Source organism: Vulpes lagopus, chromosome 2 (assembly GCF_018345385.1).
Source record: "Vulpes lagopus strain Blue_001 chromosome 2, ASM1834538v1, whole genome shotgun sequence".
In the NCBI taxonomy this organism is placed as follows: domain Eukaryota; kingdom Metazoa; phylum Chordata; class Mammalia; order Carnivora; family Canidae; genus Vulpes; species Vulpes lagopus.
The window spans coordinates 140599719-140616525 of NC_054825.1; the positions used below are offsets into that span (position 1 = coordinate 140599719).

Below are 16807 nucleotides of genomic sequence, written 5' to 3' on the forward strand. Positions count from 1 at the left end.
CAGGATTACTGTAATCAAAACAACCCGTAGCCCACTGCTTCATGAAGACCAAGAGACTTACTTTACCAGGTCAGAGGGAGAACCACAAATTCTGACAAGGAGGCCATGGCACAATAATCTCATTTTGTAATTAATGATTGCACAAGCTGTTCTCTTCCTTTGGCCCTTGAGTTATTGTAACTGACAGTCTATTAATTTTTTAATGGTACAGGCAATCTCGCTGTGCTTATGGTGACCTTTCTTATTTGTTAATTCTCTTTTCTAAAAAATGCTTCCTGGAGCTAACAAACATCCCTACCTTTATCCTGGATCCTTTCTCCTTCCGCAGTTCTTGAGCAATTACTATTGTTTCCTTGCACTTCCAAAATACAAGCATTTTCCATAATGACAGAGAGAGAAAAAGAAAATGACTGTGTTTTCAGATACTAAGATGGAAAAACCTTGGTGTTATGGCTCTTATTACCTAAAATGAGAGTGGATGAGAAGAAAAGTGGCTTGATTTTTTTGTTGTTATTGTTCAGATCAGCACACCTTCCTTAAACCAACCTAAATCTCATGTTTCCCTGGACATGAGTCATGTTTGATCATATGGCTAATATGGGTCTATGAAATTGGGATGTGGTTTCTGATGAACTGTACCTGGCAAAAGAGAGGAATAGCCCAGCTCACGACACCACTGGGGCCCAATGCAACATGCTTTGTAATGTAGGTACACCCAAGGGGGCAGGACCTCCTCAAAACAACTCCAGCTTCTGAACCTAATCCCCATCTGCTTATTCTTCCTATCGACAGGAGACTTAATTTGTACCTAGTTGTAAATGCCAGAATTTGTATGATGACCATGCCATTTTTATTTGTAAGTAGAACAACAACAACAAAAAATACACCAAATAATGCACAGAGGGTATTGTATAAACTGATAAACTTGAAAAATAATTCTGTCTTTGGCCAAAGGAAAGTGATACAAAGCTGTTGTTTTTAATATGGCTACCTGAAACCTTCCCAAACAATGGTCTACCTCATCCATCTAACGCTTTAATTGGCAGACAGTAAAGTCTGATGGGAAAATAATGATCTCTTAAATACCTGAGAATGAAAAGCAAATTAAGTTAGCACAGTGTAAAAGGCAAGTAATTACATAATGTCAATCCCATTTTATACTGTTTAGTTTTAAACAGCATGCAAAGAAATGGCATGTTTAGGAGAGAAAAAATAAAACTACCTCTTTAGATGAGTTATACTCTGCTTACTTGGCTGAGCAATGACTCTACCCAATGAGAGGTTGCCTGTACCCAAAGTCTTCTCATTCTCCAACCTGTCCTAATATGCGTCAACCCATGACAGGGTGACCATCATTTTGAGGCAAGGATTGTTTTTTGGTTCATAGATGTGTTTCTGAATAGGAAGATAACCAGACTGCATATGGGGCAAGAAGAGAGCATCACAGAGAGCCTTGTGTGGAGAGAGATTCAACCGAGGGAGGGTCCCTGATCTTTGTCTGTACCCAAGTCTGGCTTTGTGACTTCAAGTTGGTTTTTATCATCTACCCAAAAGGGACATTCTCAGGGACTGGGTGTGCAGAATGATCTGTAGTGATGACATGGAAGCTCAAGAGATTCAACTGAGGGAGGGTCCCTGATCTTTGTCTGTACCCAAGTCTGGCTTTGTGACTTCAAGTTGGTTTTTATCATCTACCCAAAAGGGACATTCTCAGGGACTGGGTGTGCAGAATGATCTGTAGTGATGACATGGAAGCTCCATACACTCAAAAGGGCAGGTCATCCCAGAATGAAGAAGGATGAAGGGAAGGTGACTGGCTTAGTGGATTCAGGAGATCAATGAACCAACTGCTCACTCTCCCAATGCTCTTTTTCCCATTTCTCCCTCCCTCCCTTCCTTTCTTCTTCTTTCCCTCCCTTTCTTTCTTCCTTTCCTTCCAAGTGGAAATACTGGTAATTTATATATATGTAGGTGTGAGTGCATGTGTGTATGTGTGCGTGTTCTCTGCAAAAATTTCACAAAATTCAGAGATCTAAAGAAGAAAGGAGATGCAACTAATCTTATTTCCCAGAAAAAAAACCACTGTTAAAGAGTTTCCAGTGTATTTTTTGTGAACTTTTTCCTGGCATATTCTCATCTCTCTCTCTCTTTTTCTCTCTCTCATATGTGTGTGATAATATAATATAAAATAAACTCTATCAACATACAAGCTATATATAAATTGTACATAAAATTTCCATGATCCTTTATACTCAGATATTCCTATTTCTGCGTGTTTCCTAACAGGCAAATAAGAGTCAAGGTTCTTTTGTTCAAAGTTGAATTGAAATGATCCTCAAGAACCTGTAAATGGGGCTTCAAATATGAGGAGGTGTGCTGACTGACAGCTCTGGGTCCTCAGATGTGTCACAGGCAAATGTTAGGCCATGTTCATAAATGTACACCTGGTACTAAAGCTTCATTCATGCAAAAAGCATAGAGAATAAATTAGGGTCCATCCAAGAGAGTGTTCCCTATTTCAATTTGTTGATGTCCCACCAAGTAAGTTTAATCTCTTCAAAAACATACTAAAGCCTCACATATCCAGAATTTTAAATTTTTTTTTTTTAATTTTTATTTATTTATGATAGTCACAGAGAGAGAGAGAGAGAGGCAGAGACATAGGCAGAGGGAGAAGCAGGCTCCATGCACCGGGAGCCTGATGTGGGATTCGATCCCGAGTCTCCAGGATCGCGCCCTGGGCCAAAGGCAAGCGCCAAACCACTGCGCCACCCAGGGATCCCCCAGAATTTTATAGGTTGAGCCTTTGCAAATTCCCCTAAAATGTGTGGTTGTTGCTCTTTCAAGCATTATGATTTTTCCACGGGAGCCATTTTTCATGAAGAGGTTTCTAAAATATGTTACATAAGTTTTATTTTTCTTTAAACTAGTATTCTGAACAGGATTCAACTTTTTTTTGTGAAGGTTCAGCTCCCTTTTAAGGATCTAGTGCACTGATGTAACAACACACCATGGCCCAGATCTTGCGAGGTATGTGGAAATGTTGGTCTCTACACAAAAATGGCTTCAGATGGCTGTGCTTTCTGAGCTCTCGTCTTCTATTTGCAGATCTCTGTCTCTTTATTTATGGACAGTCTATTGCCCTTCTGACTGAATCAGTGCATTTTCCTGGAACAACAGCATTAACCCTTTCTCTCCATCTTCTACGGAGGACTTGGAAACCATATAACTGAGCTTGCTGGAAATGTGTGTAAAGCAGAATAAAATAGGTAAGTAAAAATAGACTCAGAGTTAGGTTTATCCTGATTCTTCATGGAAGAATGAGTTACGTGAGGTTAAGAAAAGAGCTTTGTTGCCTGTTTTGGTTATTTGGAGGGTTTCTTTTTTGAATTAAAAAAACTTTTTAATTAAAAAAACCAAGTCCTGAGTATGGCATCTAGTACATGCAATCAATACAGATTTGTCAAATTGAATGAAACTAACTTTCCCATGTGTATTTGGGGAAATGACATCACCAGATAGTTGAGTTACAGGTGGATGAAGGGCTATACTTGGACGCTGTAAGAATCTGTGCAGGCCCTAGGGTAGAAAGCTGCTGTGATTGTCACCAGCTTGAGAAACAGTCTAAACAAGGAAGACCTTCCTAAGGTTCAGGAAGCTCTTCACAGGCCTGTTACTGATGGCATTCCCCAGTTCCCTATCACCCTTCACCACTGAATAATGGCTTCTAGAACATCCTTGGCAGGCTCACACTGCCTCCTGTTGATTTTGAAACATGTTACTGACCACGACTAGCTAGCCTGAGTCTGACTTCTTGCATTACATGCAGACAGTATCTGCTGTTCCCTCTTGAGAGCCTCCATTTTCTACACTTCGCTGGCCCCTAAGTCACCTATTCCTAGAAAATTTGCCCAACAGTGAATGATGAAAGAATCACATTTTCTCGAAAGAATCACACTTCACCCTTGGCTATTTCTTACTCTCCAATTCTACAAATTGTACAGTAATGTCATGGCATATGTTTAAAAATCTGGGGGGTTGGAGGTAGCCAGAAATATGGAGACCTCCCTGGGCAGTGCTTCCTAAACCCTAAAGTACACACTAACATTTTAAAATGCGGATCCTAGTTTAGCAGTTCTGGTATGGGCTTGAGAATTTGCATTTCTAATACATCCTCCTAATTCTGGGAATTACATTTTCTCTAACAAGACAGCAAACTCTTGTCGTTTCTGAAGTTCTGCATTTCCACCATTTATTTTTCCATAAAGCTGGAAGCAGAAGATTGAGAGTTCCTGGGAAAGTAGGTATGACTGGCTATGGTCAGTTTCTGAACTATCAAATTCTGAGCCACTCTATAGAGTAATCCACTTCCCATTTTGTTAAACCAAACAGAAAACAAACATAAATAATCATACACTGTCAAAACAATAACAAAAAAATCGACCATCATCTCATTTCACAAACATACACACAGGTATACACACACACAATCTCTCAGTAATGTACTAGGCATTAGAAATGATGAGAAACATATTTGGCTAAGTGTAGGAGTTAGGACCTCTTCCACTTGTACATTACTAAATGAAATGTAGTTTATCTACTGGAATCCCTATGATGTAAACAATTTAATGTGAATACATTTGGCTTCCAGCTGTCAGTGAATTTAGGTAAATCCAGCCTTGAGAAAAACATGCTTTATGCAAAAAACAATTTCAAATTCCATAAAAGCACCTATTTATTATCTTAACCATATCTCTCTAGAATAGTTAAATGAATAATCAGACCAGTCACGAGGACTTTACGATCTATGTCCACTTAGTACCAACTACCCACCTTAAATTAGAATGTTTATGACTATGTCTTATTATTTGCTATGAATCTGAAGTTTTCTTTTCTTTGTAACTAGCGGTTGTGTAACTTTTGTGTTCTCCTAAAACATTTTGAAAACTAAGAGACTTCATCTTAAAAAGAGAATTAATGAGAAGATCATGATGTTTTGTTTCTGGATAGACATTGATTCCCACCATGAAAAGCCATTCATTCACATGCATAGGATATCATGGTCCCAGTTCAAGACCAGGGTCACTTAAAGGCAATATAAGGTTAGTTAAACTGTAGAGTTCAGTCATATTAAAATTCATTTCACAAGAACTCAATTTAGCTAGAAATTTCAGGGCTTTCTAGTATTTGGTTGAAGAAGTCTCCATCTTTCCCCTTTTTTGCTACCATATGATTGGCTCTGAAAATTTCCTTTAAAATAGCCAAATGCAAAAATTAGGAAGCTTTCCAAATTGAAAATAGAAATAACTCCTAAAGAACAATAATGTACTGCCACAAAGTACCATTTGGTGCCTTGTGAGGGACAAGCTGAATGGATGAGAGCTCTCACTCAAAGTGACAGCAAATCATAGAAAGAGCTTTACACCATGTAAGTCAGTGTGCATAATATTTTATTTTTTTTTTCTTATTTAATCCTCCTGACAATTCCCATTTACAGATTAGGAAATACAAGATTATAGAGGGTACATAAGTTTCCCAAAGCTAAGTATAGAGTCAAAGTATAGACTACACTACAACTTTTAGACTATAACCCAGACTGTTAGTAAATATTGTTATTACATGATTGATAATTTATATTACATTTTAGGACTCATAATTGATCAACAAACATATCTGAGTGCCTCCTATGGCCCAGACACAAACCTAGGCCCTGATCACAGCTGTCAACAAGAGTGCATTTCATTCCAGAAGGGGGGGCTGCTACTCCTAGTGCATTTAGTAGGTCTAGTGCTACGATCAGTAACTAGTGCTACTACTTCTACTACTATCACTGCTATTGCAACTTAAAGCTTGCTATGTGCCAGGCAGGATTTTAAATGCTCTCTATGATTTCCTTAAGATAGGTAATATTGTTAACTTCATGGTACAGATGAGGAAACTGAGGCACAGGAGTATTAAGTAACTTGCCCAAGGTGACACAGGTAGTAGGTGAAGGAGGTAGAATTAGAATGGAGGCATCCTGACCCCAAAGTCCACGTCCTTAGTCACCACAGAAAGCTAACCATTTAAATTATTAAATTTAGTAATAACATTAATATTTAATGCTCTATAAGGAATTAAAAGCAAGTGTGCAAATTACAGCACAGAAGAATAAGATGTACATAATAACTGGACATCCAACATCATCTCTGGGTTTGCAAATAATTCTCTGAGGAAGACCAGAGGCTTGTTGTTTTGGGGTAGAGTGCAGAGAGGGTCAGCTCAACCAATCCTGGAGAGGGGAGAGAATGGGATATGCAGACAGGCAAGTGAAAACCTCTAGGATGCTCTCATTTTATGGTTTTTCTTTTCCTTTTAAATTTAGTTTCATGGATGTGGAGATGAGGAAGGGAAAGTGTGAAAAAGAAAACTAATATTTATAGAGGTAGGGTACTTTGCTAAATGCATCCCATACAATAAATGGTTTTTAATTCTTATACATGTCCTATGAGAGAGGTCTTGACATCACTTAAAGAATGCAAAAACGTAGGCTTCCAAAGTGACTTGCCCAGGAGTCCCACAGCAAGTAGGTGACAAAGTCAAGTTTTGAATACAGGCCAGTCCTGGGCTCTAATCACTGAACCATCAGGACTCTATTTGAAAAGAAAACTCTAAGTCATGGAGTGGGGGCAAGGACCTGTGTAGTCTTTTCTTTTCTTTCTTTCCCCACTTCCTTCATTTCACTTCCTGCCCATCCTATTTGCAAAATTACTGAATCCTTATATTAAATCTAACTGTGGGAAAATGATTCCAAAAAATATTATGAACCTCAAACATGGATATGTTTTTGAAAGAAATGTTTTTAAAATGCTCTGTAATAAGACGTCCAACCTATACCACTCTCTCGATGTTAACGTGGTATTTCATTTTAAAGAAAAATTATAGTTAGAATCATTCTTTTGCCAAGCATGCATGTAAAGTCTTTGCTTCTTTCTGGGTTTATTGTTTTTAAAAAATCTCATCTAATGGTCAGAGCCAAATCCAAAGGAAAACAAGAAGAAATAAGAAACGTTAACAGTGAAAGCAGGCCAGAGAAATATACAACTGTTTTCCTCAGAGGATTAAAAGATATCTTGCTTTGAATCACTCTGTACCCATACAACAAGGTAATACATGTACTTTAGCTGACTAAAACAAGATTCCATCGATAGCCTAAAAGCTCCGAGTGTTCTTATGTAATGAATATACTATTTCATGTACTAATGGCCCAAAAAGAAGGAGAAATGGTTTTTATCTTTCCTTCAGAAGAAAAGTTAACTGAATGATGAATTAAGAATATAATTCCCTTGTTCTAAATCAAAGAATACCCAACCATAACAAATGATGATCTATAATAATCTTACATTGTATATAATGCATTTATTAGGATGAGAGGAAAACTCATTTCCATCAATAGCTTTGGCTCTTGAAAGCATTATTTTATGTGGAGATAAAAAAAAAAAAGCGGGTATTGATTTTTTTTTAAAGACAAACTCAAAATTTATTGACTCTAGTTTGCCAAGGTCAATATTTTCCACATAGAGCAGTATGTCCATATGTTTACTGAAGCACACAATCAAGTTTTATACTGTTACACATATTCTGGAGATCCTATGTTGTAGACTGAGAATCAGAAGGAGGCTTATCCCAAATCTCTCATTTTTTATGTGAAGAGACTGATTCTCACTGAAAGGGAGCTCTAATCGATTCAAACCCAAATCCCAAAACCATCAAACCATCCATACAGAGCACTGTGGGTCAAATAGGCTGGATTTCTTTAATTATTTTATCTTTATTAATTCCTAAGTGTTCCTATAATTTAATCACACCACTGTCCATTTAGATGAAGTTGTTAATTTTTATTTATGGAGAAAGTGAAGCCCAAATTTAAACGATCTGTTTTGCCAGGAATTTCCAGCTAATATTGGTACTAAGAAAATACACACATTGGTTAGGAGCCCACTGGCTATCAGACATGACTTTTAATATGGAGCATTAGACATAGAAACTGAAAAATGCATTTGCACTGACATAGGCAGGAGAGGGTTATGCTGTTAATTTTATGATTAAACCAAAGTTAAAAATTGTGCTCAGTCTGACCCATCTCCTGTGTGATGCTAGCACACGTTACTAGCATTTCTTCTACAATCTCTTCTCTACTCGAAACTCAAGAACATGGCAAAATGCAAATAAAAACATTTGCCAGACTCCCAGAAAAGATCCAACTTTGTCCATGTGGAGTCGTATGACACAGAAGCAAAAAAAAGAATTCCAAAAATAAAATGCTCTGAAAACACACACATAACACACACACACACACACACACTCATACATACACACTTTTATTTTTCCTGAATCAATAAATACAAATAAAAATAAGTGAAATAGATTTTCTTTTTTTTAAAGATTTTATTTATTTCTTTGAGAGAAAGACAGAGAGCTCAAACACGGGGAGCAGCAAGTAGAGAGAGAGGATGAAGCAGGCTCCCCAGTGAGCAGGGAGCCCGACATGGGGCTCCAACCCCCGACTCCAGGATCATGACCTGAACTGAAGGCAGATGCCTAACTGACTGAGCCACCCAGGTGCCCCCCAAATATATTTCCTTACAATATAAGCTGTTAGTTTTAGAATGCATATGCCATTGGCATCTATGAACTGTTAGCACTTTGGGAAATTATAGACATTTTCTGTGCTGTATCTTCTGTGAAAAAGAGTGCTGTGGGTGGGGCTGGTGAGGAAGGGTGAACAGCTAGAGCACTGAGGATTTTTAGGGCAGGGAAATACCTCATATGCTATTATAATAATGGACACATGTCATTATACATTTATCCACACCTATAGAATGTATAGCACCAGGAGTGAACCCTAAGGGAAACTGTGGACTTTGTGTGCTTATGACGTGTCCATGTAGATTCATCCTTGTTAAATAATGCATCGTTCTGTGAGTGATGCTGATGATGGGGGAAGCTGTGTGTGTGTGTGGAGAGGGGGGCCGGGGATATTTGGGAAGTTGCTTTACCTTTCTCTCAGTTTTACTGTAAACCTAAAACTGCTCTAAACAAATTCTAAAAAGTAATGTTTTAAAAAAAACTGCGGTGTAGATTTTTGAGTATATTTATTAATTTTTTTAAAAAAGATTTTATTTATTTATTCACGAGAGACAGAGAGAGAGAGGCAGAGACACAGGCAGAGGGAGAAGCAGGCTCCATGCAGGGAGCCCGACGTGGGACTGGATCCCGTGACTCCAGGATCACCGCCCGGCCAAAGGCAATGCTAAACAGCTGAGCCACCTGGGCTGCCCTAGAAGTATATTTAAATGTTCATAAACCTTCATCGGATGAGAACTAAGTGATAATATACACAAGCCTAAAAGTATGAGTTGAAAGCTAAATATGACTAGGTTCTTATGGGGGAGAAACAAGGGACCAATTGACAGGGCACAGAAGCCCCCTCCCCCACGGTGAGGAATGTGCTCCGAGACCTCCGATGCCACAAACTGCGGACAGTCCGAACCTTATGTATACTATGGTTATTTTTAAATATACATGCATACCTATAATAGAGTTTAATTTATAAATTAGGTACAGTAAGAGATTAACAACAATAACTAATATAAGGTAAAATTATAACAACATGCTGTAATAAAACTTAAGTGCATGTGGCCTCTCTCAAGCTATCTTATTGTACCATATTCACCCTCTTCTTGTGGTGATGTGAGATGATAAAATGCCTACGTCATGAGGTGAAGTGAAATGAATGGCGTAGGCATTGTGAGGTAACATTAGACAGCTGTTGATCTGCCAATACTTCAGAAGGATAATCAGTTGACCACAGGCAACTGATACTGTGGAAAATCAAAGCTTTGGATAAAGTAGGGTACCAGAATGCCAATGAAGTTATTCTTTATCATAACCTAGAGGTTAGGACAAACAAAAGGTAGAGTGTGGCTGTCATCTGCATTCCCTCTAACATTAAAAATTCAGTGAGAGAGGAAGAGGACTTACTAAGATTGCTGAAAAGCAACAGATCTTTAGTTTGACAAACCTTGAATAATTTATGATCTGGTTGAAAAATCTGGTAGCTGACACTTGCTTATATTGTTTACAACTAAATTCCGTATAGAATATGGTTATTTAACCTTTGGAGAACTCCATTAACTTTTGTATTTTCACACATTCCTCTTTTGGTCCCTGATATTTTTTGAAATTAGGTTAAAGAGAGTGGCTTCTAAAATTGGGAATAAATAGACGTACTTAAGGTAGGAAGATTTTCAGATCCATCCTAACTTATAAGAATCTGTTGATGGGGGGATCTCTGGGTGGCTCAGTGGTTTAGTGCATGCCGTTGGCCGGGGCATGATCCTGGGGTCCCGGGATCGGGTCCCGCACTGGGCTCCCTACGTGGGGTCTGCTTCTCCCTCTGCCTGTGTCTCTGCCTCTCTCTCTCTCTCTCTCTCTCTGTGTGTCTCATGAATAAATAAATAAAATCTAAAAAAAAAGAAAAAGAAAAAGAATCTGTTGATGGGGAAGAGTCAAAGTTATAAAATGTTACCAACGCCCTCAGTAAAGCATCTGCTTTTGAAAAATGGTCACAACTATCTGTACGAGATAACATTTTTTAGCCTCAGGCAACACTTTGTGCACATCTATAGATTGGGTGGTTCTGCCATTATCCTGAGGGGCTCTGGTGGGACCACTGCATTGGTTTTGAGACTGAAAAGGAGAATGGAGGCCCCGTCCACCAGAGAGATGATATATCAGATGGTTTCTGAATGATACACCAAAGCCCTGGGTATATCATCCCATAGCCTTATATCATGGATGGTTGTTTTATTTTTTTTTATTTTTTTTTTAATTTTTATTTATTTATGATAGTCACAGAGAGAGAGAGAGGCAGAGACACAGGCAGAGGGAGAAGCAGGCTCCATGCACCGGGAGCCCGACGTGGGATTCGATCCCGGGTCTCCAGGATCGCGCCCTGGGCCAAAGGAAGGCACCAAACCGCTGCGCCACCCAGGGATCCCGGATGGTTGTTTTATATGTGACAACACAACTTTACATCCATTGACAACCAGTCCCAATGCCAGAAGCTTTACATCATTTAACTTTGAAGGCAGCCTCCAGATTCATTCCATTTCTGCTTCCCTTTTGCTTTTAACTCCTTTAGTCTAAGGGTCTGCAACAATAGCCACTGAAGAGAGAATCTCGACTGTTGGCAGAGTATGTGCTCCATTACCAACGAACAATGAGTTTAAATGGAATTAACTCATGTCTAGCTAAATGTGTTCTTAATGGCTTTTGTCCTCTGCGATATGGAGCTGGAGCTGACGTGACGAACAGTAGACTCTCACATAAACAGATAACCTTTCCAATGCCATGAACAGCACTGCTCTGAAAGCCTAGCATACTGCACTACCGGGAAGAACAATAAGAAATCAACATTTAAATAAGTGCTTGCTACGCGCCAATCATTATGGTAAGTCTAATTTCATAGACTATCTCATTTAATTCTCACAACCACCCCATAGGTGGTTATACTATCATAATACTCATTTTATGCAAGGAAACTGAGGCATAGAGAAGATAAATATTTTGCCCAAAGTCATGCAGCCAGTACAACCCCAGACAGATCGGCTCCAAAGGACGTCTCCACCACTTCATTATACTGTCTACAGACCTGCAGAAATGATAGAACTGTATTAAAAAAGAAAAAAAGAAAAAAACAAAACTCATATAATTGGTAAGATTAAATAGGGATGAGAATAAAATTCTGTATGATTTGCTACACAGAGTCTACCAAAAATGGCCTTTTTAATGATATCAGTAGTCTTTAATTTCTAATCTGGCCAGAGTCTCAAAGTTGGGGAGAATGTTTATTAGCAGGACTAGCACACAGACAGACGACACAAGTTAAATCCTCTTAAATGTTTTCTCGCCATTGTAGAAGTCCTCGTGGAAAAGTTTCCATTTGTACCAGCTCCACACATAGATAACATTTGCATAAACTTGAGCAAAGCCAACAAAATTCTGAGCCTGTTTCTTAGTGAATTTATTTTCTGGCTGGGCAAATGCTGAGTTCTGCCTTATAGAGGGAAGAGGCATCTTTAACTCGTAGACTGCCCATCAGAACTAACACATACTTGGATTCAGCCATCAGAGTCCCCCAAATTTGAGAGGTTCAGAGCTAAGTAGTATTTACTCCTTAGATGCTATATCTCAACCATAAGCCAATGCCCTCATGTTTAGGAAGAATGAAGCTGATTTACAGTCTGAATTGTTTGTCTTCCATAACTGACAGACCATCAGCCTAGGGACAACTTCTGGAAATCTATTTGACAAGACAAAATAATTATTTGGCAAATAAATAATTACCTGTAGAATTACTAAACCAAATAAAACACAGATCATAAATATTTGGAAATACAAATAACCCTGAAAAAGGAGGAAAAAGGGCATCTGTTTTGCAGAATTGCCAGGACTCTGTACAGGAAATGGATCAGTGGATCCATAGTGATTGTCTGGATGTTCAGGGAAGATGCTTGGGGCATGTGAAACTTTGAGAACTGCCTTCTGTGTCTATGCGAGTTCTTCTGTAGTCCATAAACTGCTTTATAAACCATCTACTTAGGCAATAGTAAATTTCTAAAGAGAAACATTTACATAAACCATAGACTCAGAAAGTAGGTTTGTGTCAGTTCTTAAAGTGCTAAGCCTTGCAGACTTTTGGGGAGAGAGAATGGGTAGAGGAAGCTAGGTATGCATTCTCTACACCTTCCATTTTTACACATCAGGGCCCAGTCCATATGCCATATGGCTGCCTTACACATCAGTAAAACCCTTAGGACATACAATCCCAAGCAGAGATCTGAGCAAGTAGTATAAGTTCTTGAGTCTTGAAGATACAGCAACTTTCACCTTACTATCCTTTTGAAGCAGGTTTTGATATCTACCAAAGAGTAGATCTTTTTCCCCCAAAAGATCAATTACTGTGATTTATCTTATGTGTATATAGACTTCAGGAGGTTGCAAGCTCAAGTACCCTCTCAGGCTTGGATAGGTAACATATGTGGCTAAAGGGAGTTGAGTGCAAGACAATAGGGCATGGTGGGGACTGTGGTAAACTAGTAGGCACTTGCTCTGTCCACAGGGGCAGCTGCTGCTCAGATTCAGCTGACTATTGCTAAGCAAGAATCTAGACACAAGAAGCACCCCTAATTTTTTGTGACAGCTTATAATTTTTTAAAAAGATTTTATTTATTTATTCATGAGAGACGCACACAGAGAGAGGCAGAGACACAGGCAGAGGGAGATGCAGGCTCCATGCAGGGAGCCTGATGCAGGACTTGATCCTGGGTCTCCAGGATCAGGCCCTGGGCTGAAGGCGGCACTAAACTGCTGCGCTACCCAGGCTGCCCAGCTTCGAATTTTTTAACATTGGTAACTGATTTGGGTGTTTTTAAACACTGTTGGGGTCGAACAAGAGAATATTGTTGCAGGTATTTTGCAAACAGACTTCCAATTCGTAACCTTTGTTGGATTCTTTTCAATTTAATAATTTGTTCACATTATTAAGTGACACTTGCATTCCTCACCTGCCATTCCTAGGCCATGGCTCTGAGCCATTTTTCTAACATTGGTGGCAACTTCCACTGGTCTACTTATCTTCTTGGCTAAGTTCTTTGTTGTACACATAGTAAAAGCCAACCAGAATTTGATAACAGAAAGTAGGGAGTAAATAACCACAGAATGGGCTAACAAGCTCATAATTTCAAGCCTAAACTTTTGTCATATTAAAATCATGGCCTAATAAACTAAGTAAACCAGTCATAAACATTTTCCATATAACATAACAGAATGCAATATTTCTTTCATCCATGCTGGAATTTCAAGAAGAGATATACATAGACACTGGACAGGCAATAGAATATTTATATTGTCACCAGAAATCCAAGGAATCTGACTTTTCTTTAAACTGATTGATATGGGTGAGAATTCTTTATTTCACTTCATGAGTATAAACTTAAGAACTCAATGCTATTTTTTAAAAATGTAAAATAACAATCTACACATTTATAAAGTGTGTAGCAGGTGTCTGAGTTTCCAGAGCTCTAGAGAAATAGTAGCACAAAATATATTATCAAATAATCTACCAGAGGAATGTCCCATGTGCTAATGCCTACTGGTAGTCATGAATTCAACACCAAATAATGTTGGCTCTTGGGAGGATTGTTTTATCAAGAGAGAATTTCACTGAAGATAAAACAGACTGGGGCCTTTGAATAAACTGATGCAGAGAGATCTGTAGGGAGAGTGGGATATTTGAAGAGGGGGATGTAGGCTCACATTTTATCATTAATGCCTCTTGCTCCTCTGCATTCTGGTTTGCGGTCTACATACTTTTCCCTCTAAAGTGAATGGAGGTATTTCCTATCAATTCGTTGCTGGCAAACCTTGATTGCTAATAGAAGTCTGCTTTGGTCTTAAGTTCCTGGGATAAGAGATGAAACAAACAAACCAACAAACCTGGTCTCCATAGTAAATGATCTCTTCCCATCTCTATCCCGAAATTAGTCTGAGTTTTATTCATCAGCTGATGTAGGAGCGAGGACATAGAAAATGTCTGTGTATAACTCAAGAAAAGGAGACCTTCCAGATCCTATTTCATTCCCCCACCTTTGATCATAATCAGTTTTCTATGGAATGGTAACATTTTTGGTGCCTGAGATGTGTAAGTCTGTTCTGTAGGGCTCTGGATCTTTAAGAAGGTATGGGCTGGGGTTCTCAAGATGAATTTTTATAAGGGAAGAGAGAAATACATTCTTACTTCCACTTTGGGACCCAAAGGAGTTATGTAGGGTTTCTTGGGTTCTCTGCTACCAATGTCAGGACTTGAACATTTAAGGTAGAACAAAGGAGTTAGTCCCTTTTCCCATCTGAACTTCTGGCTTTATTCCACAGGCTTCATCTGCATCTGGAGATTCAATGTAGTATTTGATTCTAAAAGAACCCATGACTTTCCATTACTGATTTTGGGACTTACTAAAGAATTTTTCCTCACTACTACTTCTGCTGTTATAGAAATTCCCATTTTGTAGTCAGAATAACTGAGGCATGGTTTATTTCAGTGACAATCCCAAGGTAAGGTGATATCATTATAAATCATCGGCACCTAGAGTGTTCTTGCCACTAAACTGGATTGATTTCTGTGAATTATTTGGGACCGGCAGCTTCCTTGGGTCCCCAGAGGGAGCTAAAACTAGCTATTTGATCTACCATCCCTTATGAATAAATTTTAGTGGCCTTAATGCCTTCCTTGGAAAAAACAGTATATTCCTTAAAAATCATTGTAGAATTGTTTTAAAGGAGCTGCACTAACAGGTAAGAGCAGTGACATTTTCTCTCTAATCTTTCCATAGCCACCATTACTTAGTATACCAAAAAGACTTCAGTGTCTTACACTGTCTTGCTGGCAATAATTCTTGGAAAGATCATTTTGGATCCCAATCAAGGGGCAGGATCAGAGAACTAAGTCAGAGAACAGCAAATATTGTGTGGTCTCACTTATATGTGGGATCTAAAAAAGCTGAACTCATAGAAGCAGAGAGCAGAATGGAAGTTACCGGGGGCTGATGGGAGTGGGAAATGGGGAGATGTTGATGAAATGATACAAAATTCCAGTTATAAGATGAATAAGTTGTGGGGAATCTAATGTACACCATGGTGACTAGAGTTAACCATATCATATTGTATATCTGCGAGTTGCTAAGAAAAACCTTAACCATTCTTTTTATAACAAAAACAACAACATGGTAATTACCTGGGGTGAAGGATGTGTTCACTAACCTTATTGGGGTAATCATTTTGCAATACAAATGTGTATGAAATCATCACATTTTATGCCTCAAACTTGCCCAATGTTATGTGTCACTTGCATCTCAGCAAAACTAGGGCTGGAAAGTGAGCAAAACCAGAAAAATAATTTCACTTTTTTTGAACATTCATGAGAATCTTGGCAAGAGGTAACACTGGCTTACCAAATTACATAGAACATAGAACATCTAAGTGTATTTCATGCATAGTTTGGAGACTGTGCTACAGGGGAATTCCTGTTACATTGTCTGATGACTTCCTCATCCCTCCAGTGATGCTCTTGTTGAGGCTTATTACACCTGTGTCATTTCCAAATGTCACCTCCTCCTAAATAAAAGTCTTTTAATGCTATTCTGAAATGTCTTCCAATGTTCTCTGGAGAAATATGTCTCTCCAAAGGAACACAAACTAGCCACTGACAGAAGGGAGCCAAGGCTGACTAATACATGTTGAAATAAAAATCTTGTATTTTCCAATTCTTACTGTGGATGTTTTTTAAGATACTCCCATTGTGGTGATGTGACATGGTAGGAAAAGTGTTTCTCAAGCTCAGAAATGCAGTTTACATTTTTTAGGCAAATAAAAGTTCTTTTCCATCTCTCATTTATCTACCAATTTATTTGCCATAAACACTTGAATCTTGTGTGTCTATCCAGCTCTTGTACATGACAACATCATAGCTTTTAATAAGAAAAAGCATGGCTCACCCCTAGAGTTTAGTTAGCCCTGAGGTGACTCAGGAAGGAAAGTTTTGGGAATTCAGCCCTTTGATGATGCTAAAAGATGCTGCCAGGGGTGCCTGGGTGGCTCAGTCAGTTAAGTAGCCAATTCTTGATTTTGGCTCAGGTCATGATATCAGGGTAGTGAGACTGAGCCCTGAATCTAGCTTCACATGAGTGTGGAGCCTACTTAAGATTCT

General features: G+C 38.7%; 1 protein-coding gene and 1 long non-coding RNA gene across 5 annotated transcripts in view; one reads left to right on the top strand and one right to left on the bottom strand.

Annotated features, from left to right (window-relative positions):
* RORB (RAR related orphan receptor B) overlaps window positions 1-16807 on the bottom strand; it is a 186893-nt gene that overhangs the window by 85742 nt on the left and 84344 nt on the right. The window lies entirely within an intron of this gene.
* LOC121485700 overlaps window positions 3055-16807 on the top strand; it is a 31442-nt gene continuing 17689 nt past the window's right edge. For all 4 annotated transcript variants that reach the window (XR_005986351.1, XR_005986348.1, XR_005986349.1 and 1 more), the window contains exons 1-2: window positions 3055-3269; window positions 10894-11494. This is a non-coding gene — a long non-coding RNA (uncharacterized LOC121485700). The remainder of the gene's footprint in view (window positions 3270-10893; window positions 11495-16807) is intronic.